The sequence below is a fragment of the Falco cherrug genome, chromosome 1 (genome assembly GCF_023634085.1).
Source record: "Falco cherrug isolate bFalChe1 chromosome 1, bFalChe1.pri, whole genome shotgun sequence".
NCBI classification, from domain to species: domain Eukaryota; kingdom Metazoa; phylum Chordata; class Aves; order Falconiformes; family Falconidae; genus Falco; species Falco cherrug.
The window spans coordinates 8469920-8478374 of NC_073697.1; the positions used below are offsets into that span (position 1 = coordinate 8469920).

The 8455-nt window shown below is 37.4% G+C and overlaps 1 long non-coding RNA gene across 1 annotated transcript; it reads left to right on the top strand.

Moving 5' to 3' along the window:
- Window positions 1–2559: 2559 nt before the first annotated feature.
- Window positions 2560–5137, top strand: LOC114016589 (uncharacterized). Its single transcript, XR_003561119.2, has 3 exons — window positions 2560–3156; window positions 3265–3430; window positions 4309–5137. It is a non-coding gene; the product is annotated as an uncharacterized LOC114016589 (long non-coding RNA).
- The last annotated feature ends 3318 nt before the right edge of the window (window positions 5138–8455 follow it).

Below are 8455 nucleotides of genomic sequence, written 5' to 3' on the forward strand. Positions count from 1 at the left end.
TTAAATTGTGTGGGGTTTTTTTTCTTTCTAAAGAAACCCATCAGATCAATCAGAATCGCTTCATAGGATATGGTATCACTGCACATCATGCAAATTGACTTCATGCAAGCTTTCTTGGAACAATTTGGCTAGTTTTCTTCGCGTGTGTGTCTGTACGGATAGCCTTCCAGGTTGTGGTCTGTCTGTGTTCAGCATGAGTTGCAGAGTGTGCCTTTTTGACAGCTTGGTCAGGTAGATTGCTACATCTCTGAAATCAAAGAAGAATTATCTTGAGAGAGATTGAAAAATGTTACATTTAATCTTTTCAAGAAGAAGTTGTTACGCATCGCCTTTGGGGAGACACTGAGAAAACTTCAGAGTACCGGAATGTTATGCATGTTTGATAGCCTAAAACCACCAGCAGAGAAAACACGCCATTTTAGTGATGAAACTAACTCTACAGCTGCTTGGTGTACCAAAGAAATACCATTTAAAATGATCGTATCATAAGCACGGAATCTGGCTATACCGTTCAGCCACTCCTTGTTGCAAATTAAAGTCTATATATAAAATTTAAATCTACCTTTTTAGCTTATCCAAGCCTATTGATATACCATCAAATACCTAATTCATAGCGCCGGAATTACAAAATATCCTCTTGGTCAGTGCTCTGTTGTTCACAATTATCAAATTTCACTGCACTGAAATTTCATATATTAAGTACTTTCTACACTAGAAAGTAGGTGTTCTCCGTGTGTGTGTAATGTCTTTATCCACTTATGCATTAGTGAAGCATGGTCAGCAAGCTGAACAACTTCCTGTGTCACTGGAACATCAATAGTTTAGAATACTGATTATACTTGCAAGATAATGGTGGTGTCTGGATTTTTACCCTTCCTATACCATATTCAAACTGTCTTTTTGTTGCCGAGTTAAAAGAGTTATTTCATTGACTAGACTTATTTAAAATCTGTACAAATTCTGAATTTATGTACTGATTTCTGTGTTAAGCTTTCATGCTGAAAGTGAAATCCAGCCTGTAAACTTACGATGCAGGACTTAAATCGATCGTCACGATTCTGTATTAGAATGAGAGAATTTCAGAAAAAAACCACTACCTGATGCCCTGGTAGTAACTACTATTAAAATGATAACAAAATAAAGGTCGCTGAAATGAACAGGTTGCTATTAAACTATTGTTCTCGATGCTTGCTTATGCCAACAGTAGTTGCGTGTTGCATGGGCGCAAATATTGATAGTTTTAAAATGGTTAACTTTCCGTGTGGGCATATAATACTGCATCTGTAAACTCTTCTTAAGAAAACTCTTGCACTTGTGCTTGTCTACTCATAGGCCTTAGTATAGGTCCATCCTTATGGTTCATCCATCTCCTTTTGCCCTTTTCCCCAGCCAGGGGATCCCTAGCTGCGTGTTTCCCCGGTATCATCACTAGCCTGGGCAGATCTCCTTTCCTGAGAGTGTGCCTGCCCCACCGCGTGGGCACTGTCACTTCTGCCCACGCTGGATTTGATACTGGAAGCGCTGAGGTTTGCAGATAAGAAAACTTTGCCTTTGTTAGTTATGGGCCGGCTTGGGCTGGCATTTCCACGTTCATTAGCATGGGGCCAGGGGGCAGGGCTTTACAGGCGGGTTTTTGGTGCTATGAGAACATGGCGATGGTGCTGCTTGGGCTGCAAAGCACAGGCTGATTTGTTTGGGTCTCAGTCAGTCTGGGCATCTCTGCTGCATGCCTTTGTTCCGTTGTGTAGACATGAGCCGATGCGGCTTTTTTGGGAAACACGCTAGGAATCTTTGCAGAGTCCAGTCCTCTAGTCCTCTGTGACCACCTGCACTTATAAAAGCTGAAGTTCATGCAGGGGTAATTTTTTTTTTTTTTTTTTTTGTGCTAGTATTTTACATGTGTGATTGAATATATGCAATCTGAAGTTAGACACTGTTTTCTACAATTGTGAAGGCGCGTTCTGTCATGCTTAATGTCCTTCCTTGTCTTACAAAATTACTGCTAACATGTAGTTAATGTTGTCTTCCACATCATATAACATGCTAAATTTGCTGTTTAGATTGGGAAGATAGCAACAGGAATGATATCTTTTAACTTCTAAATAACTTCAGTGGGTGCTAGGAAATGCTTCCAAAAAATTTCTCAGCCTGATTTATAGACTTCTGTCTTTTCTCTAAAATATTTCTGATTATCCTGTCTCCTGTTTATCCTTATTTGAGTAAAGGTTTTCTTAGTTTTCTACATTAGTCTTCCCTTTGAAACTTAGTCTCCACATAACAAAGAACAAAGTCATGGTTTTGATTGACAGCTGTAATTTAAGGAAAATATCCCTTTGAGGGTACTTTATGTAATGGCTCAGAATATTTGCTTTCTTAAGATTCAGCACCCTTTCTCAGAATTGATACAATATTTCTTAAGAGGTTTACCTTGTCAAACATTGTTAAAATGTAAATAAAGTAAATAAAATGGATTTGAAGCCACAGGCTGCCTTTAATAGCTTTTTGTCTCAGATGTGAAATAAATATGAACTTTATTTAAACTGCAGATTTCTTTGAGATTGCAGAAAATGACAGTTATATTCCTATGCTGTTCACTACAGCTTTGTCTGGCTTTAATTTTTGGAGTCAAGGGGCAAAAAGCGATACCTATGGATTTTGCGTTAAGAGGAGGTTCATAAATTATGGATGAAGTGGGACAGTTATTGGTATTTAAAGACATCATTCTTCTGGATGAATATTAATAGGGGTAAAAACCTGAAGGAATTCCGAATAAAAACTTTCTGAAATAGAGCAACTGAACAAAGATTGCATGATTCAATAAATAATACCATTGATACTGAAATGATGGATTATTTAAATACGCACATTGATGCTCTAGATTTTGCCTGCTCTATATATAGAGGAGCGATTCCTCACAGCGCAATTTTTGAACTAAGTCAGTCCACCGAGTTCGTTTTCAAGGTGGTGGTTCCTATAATGAGCAGCTTGAATGAAACCTTTGCATCGTTAACTCATGCCACTGTAACCTTTGTGTCTGAGGTGGATTGATGTAGTAGGTTGAGGTTGCCCTGGGCTGACCAACAACCAAAACCAAAACCAGGCAAGCGTGGATTGTTGGCAACCCAGTTGCTAGAGCTGTCTTCTCTGGTAGAAAAGGTAAGTATAATACCCACTCCCAAAAGATTGCATCAACTTGTTAACTGTTTTTAATCATCTGAGAAACGTAAAGTTTTTTGTATTTTTTAACTCTGTTTTCTTACCAAGGAATAGCATAATGAAAATGGTGCCAATGAAATAAATATGCAAACTGCTAAGCAAGAGTAGACTGACAGGGACGGTGGAAGGCAAGTGGAAATGTAAAAGGAACATACAAGATGACAGTCAAAGTCAAGAGAAGAAACTAAATATAGACATAACTTATGGACTCGAGGTATGCAGGTCTAGTTAGGCCTGGTATCCACTTTGTTGCTTTTTTTTCTCTCTTCTCCCGGTGAAATAACTAACAGTTCTGCTTCCTTCCCCAGCCCAAATTTGAAGCTTTGGCTAGATCTGATCTTCGCCTGGCTTTAAGTACGTATGTTTTGCACAATACAAAATCATACTCATTTTACATGAAATACTGGAAACAAATCTGTTTTCTTATGCTTCTTTTTTTTAGGCTATTTTGTTGTGTTGCCCTAGCTTTCTAGAGGATGTAGTAGGGATCTATGCACTACTGGATAAGGATTTAATGAATTTTTAAAGAAATTGCTGAGTTTACCCATTATTTCTAAACCTTAGTGAAAGAAGTGTAACTGATCATTTTAGAATAATTCTGTTTTTGTGAGTTCTCAGAGATTATTGGTTTCAGATAAGTTATTCCTACTTACATCAGCTAATTCTTTTTTTATTTTTGGTGAATCATGCACAGTATAATAGAGATCTGATATGCAGAGGCTGAAACAGTAATTACAGAGTCACTGTGTGGAGCCTTGTGAGATGATGCCCTTACTGTGAAGCATTCTGTTTTGTCAATAAGCTTACATCAATACTTGGCAGGTCATTTATGCAGCTTTAATGGTTCAGAATATAAACTAGACAAAGTGACTAATATCAAATTGGAGCTGCTTTGCATCTGCAGTTGACAAATCCTATTTTGAAAGCATGCATGAACATGAGGATCAAACTTAGCTTTTTACATTAACTTTTTATTTTATCTCTCTTCTTTTTTCCTTTTTTTTTTTTTTTCTTCCCCCAATGGGGAAGTGTCTGATACACTTCTAATTTACCTGTTGTTGATTTCCTGATTTTATTCTGAATCTCTTGCAGCTGAGATGTCCTTACCATTGGAGAAGCAATTAACAAAATCCCTGACTGGAGTATATGCAACATCTGTTATGGAAGCATAAAAGGTTAACCTAAATCCCAACATGCAGAGATGTCATACTAGAACAAATCAGCATGTGGAATTACCTGGAGGCGCCACAAGGTTAAGGTGGAGCATATGTATGGTAAAAAGGTTGTTTATAACTAGCAGAATGAATTTTTCAGGATGAGAAGGTCAGACATGCAGAAATGAAGACTGTCTGTGATGAGCAGAGATTGTTTTAGGCTCCAGATTTCATCTGGTAAACCCCAAGCTGGAAATTTTTTTTTGTACGTCAAAGCTGAAAACACTTAAAGAAAGGATTGCACGGATGCCACAAACTGTCCTTTCTGGATGGGCTTACACTTACCAGTCAGCTGTATTGTATACTATGTTTTCATCCGAGTATATTTTGTACTAGGTTCAGCAGATTGGTCAAATTTGATTCTCAAGAAGGCTATTACCAGACAGTGTGAGCTGGTTTTAACCTTTACGTATCGGAGTCCTTCAGCTTGCTTCAAATCCAATGCATGTTGGTACAAGAGCATCTTGCAGCGCATGTGTTAACTGTCTAATTTCCAAATCTAAATATTGGGGGTTCTGTGTTGGGTATATCTGAGACAGTGTCTTAAACGACTAAAATGTATACATGTCTGGTAATTGTAAAATTTTGGAACGTTCACATTGGATCTTCATATGATTTGTAAACAGTTCTTCTACTGCTTTTGTTGATCAAGATAGGTATAGAGTACCACACACTCACTTCCAGCTGTTTCCTAGGGTAAAGTTTAATTCCAGGACATTTTGGTGTTCTCCAAAGGCTTTGCACTGGTGTGTGATTTTGTCTACGGTCTGTTCTAAATTCATTCTACTTTGTACTCAACATTTGCATGTACGTGTTTCAATATGTAAACACTCCTGCATTAGCCTATGTATGCTAGGGCTGTTGGAGCTGGCACAACAAAAATGTGAATATGCTGGAAGGAATTCAGGGGGGAAAAAAAGCTACCAAAGAGATTGGAGATTGAAGGGACCAATTAGTGGGGAAAAGATTGAATGGTTTGATTGTGCCCCTTTCATGCAGGCAAAATTCAATGGAATATTATGTATATGGTTTTGGAGGCAGTGAGGGACATCAGCCGAAAAAGGAGACATAGTCAGGGAAATATAACTGAAGGGGTATGATAGCAGTCTCAAATGCTTGAATAGGGAAGAAATTTAAAATGTATTTCAGAGCAACAAAATGAAAATAAAAAGGTTAAATTAACTGTAGAAAATTAACTTACAGACAGAAGGAAAGGGAATAACAACAAAAGTAGAAGGGAAAAGAAAAGTCAATGAAAATTAAATTCTTTACACTGTGCAATGGCAACACCAGAAAAGCTATAGAGAATCCATTGCCGGGATTATTTAATATGTAACTACTTTAGCCTTCACATCTTCTAATGCTTGGAAAAGACAGGCATTTTGAAAGAATGGAGTAATGGACCTTGGGTGATACCATCTCTGATCTCTGTGTGATGTGTGTGCATTTATGCGAGTATGAATAATGTTTGAAAAGGATAGGTCTTGCACGTGGAGTTGTTCCCTGAAATTTTAAGCGTTTAACTTAAAGAATGCCTGGAAGGTGGTAACACAAGGGTTTATTCTTATCCTGATTCGGTTGCTCTGTATTTTGTTTGTATTGTCAGGTACTTGATGTACTTCGAGTCAGATTTTCAATTGGCTTTTCGGTAAGAATTCATTCCATTTTGGGTGTACACCTGCAAACACGGGGCCCACCCGGCAGCTGTGGTCTTTACCTGCTAAATACTTGGCTAGATGCAGTTACTGAGTCCCTGGAAACACTGCTTTTGTTCAGTACTATGCTACATGGTCTAATGGGCCTCTAGATTGGGATTGCTTTTCGGTCTTCCATACATTACAAATATTCCAGACTTGAAATATGTAAAAAAGAAGTTTGGCTATTATTTTTCCTTCAGTGTGTTGGGTGGTTTTCTTATAGTTTTGTTTTGGGGTTTTGCATGTGTTTTCTAGTCATCTGGAAAGGATTTAATTGTTTTCAATGAGTTACTGAACTTTTTTTTTCCTAACTACCAGAAACCATGGCAAAAAGTACTTTCTATAACCTTGGTTATGTAAGCAGAGATGTTTACTTTCATTACTCTATGCTATGTTTAGTTCATTATGTAAGTCGTTGACAATTGCTAGGATTTTTTTAGATGTTTTACTTCATTTTATATACTGCCTGTAGATAGTTCTTCTACCACAAAATGCAAATTTCCCTCTTGGAGCAACAAAAGGAATGTCTGCATCAATAATGAAGTAACTGGTTATTAGATTTACATACCAACTGATGTGTTAGGGGGGTTTAGATTATTTCATTACTTCTACCTCCTTTCTGAAGGTTAACACTCTGGTTAGACAACCTTGTTTACCACTTCTAATATGTCCCATGATTGATTGAGTCACCTTATCAACATTTCTGATTTGTTTTTTTGCCATTTCCTTTAGGGCATACCTGCCTTTTAGAAATGGGCTATGGGGGAAAATCAGAACTAATGTAAAACTCTGAGTATTCCTTTCTGTTCAAGACTGGGTAGAAATGCCCTGTGTGCATTTTGTCACTTGTTATGAGTATCTGCAGTTCAGCTTTTCAGCCCATGACATGCAATTTCTCCTTCAACTCTCACCTTTTCTTTGCCTGTATGTCACAAATTCCCTGTATATATACAAGTTGTCACGTCCTAGAAAAAAAAGTGTATTTTGGCAATAAGACAGTTCTGATTTTTGAGAACAGCTTGCTTTAAAACTTGCTTGCCACAGCTCTGCCTTTGAAGGAGAAGGATTCGAGTTTCAACTGCTCTGTAATTTTGTAATGGATTACATTTCATTTTGTTTCTATTTTCATCTTCTATAGATAAAATTTCTATCTTTTCTTCATCTAAGACAGCATCTGCAGTGTACTTTTTTAAGGAAAAGGAAAAAAAAAAAAAAAACCACAAAACACCACCCCACAACAGCAGAAAACCCCAACCACCCTCCGTTATCTTAAGTAAAAATGTGAAAATTCCCCCAAGTGGGAGCAGGGAGGAAAAAAAAAAACCTTGAAAAACAAAGGTTGTGAACTGATTTGAAATATACCTGGACTGTGGCTAAATAACTTTATTGACAAATCATACTTCGATAATTTTTTGAAGTGCTTGCCTAATCAGGGTTTATTATTCTTAACACCCATATAAGTGTAAGCTAAGTTACTAATACAGTGCTAAACTTGGTTTTCTGTATTGTGCTTTGCTTTTCAACAGCTGACTCGTAATGCTTAGGTTTTATTGGCTGGAGTCTTATATCTGTATTTCATATCCATATCAAAACCATGGATTGTTACACCTATGAAGAGCAGATGTACTTACTTTTTATAATCCTTGTCTCGTATGTAGTGTTCCAGGTGATGTCAGGACATACAGCTTAGCAGCTGATTATATTTGTTTACACTTACTGCTGTGTGAAGAACAGCTGTTATAAATAGTAGTTTGAGAAAGAAAGTGTCAAGAAGTGAAATACTGTAAGAATTAAAATTGATGCTGTCTTTCATCAATGTTGAGACTGTCAGAACTTGTATGAGCCAGCCCTAACTATCCACAGCAGGCAATGCGGTGCCAGCCTGTTGTTAGATAACCAACATTTAACAAGTAGCAGTGTGTAGATGTACTGTGTGGTTTAAAACATTGTGTTAAGCATCATTAAAGCTGAGTCTCCGTAGAGCCTTATTAAAAAAGTCCTTTCTTTGTAATAAAACATTTCTCTCTGACTGTTTCAATTAAGGCTGTAACAATACAAACAAAATGCCTCCTAATTCAGTATCATGCTGGAGAACCACTGTTACTGTCAAGTTGCGAAGGCAGGTGGAAGAAAGGAACTATCTTTATAAACCTCTGTCTAATCAGCAAATGAGAAGCATCAGATGGATTTCTTGGTTTTCTTGCATCCATCATCCCTGTTAAGTTTTATATTTGCAGATATTTCAGTGCCTGTTGGTTCACTATTTGTCAGCTGCAATCCCCTTTATGTAACTTATTGCCACCAAGGTTTAAGATTCACAGAAGCTGG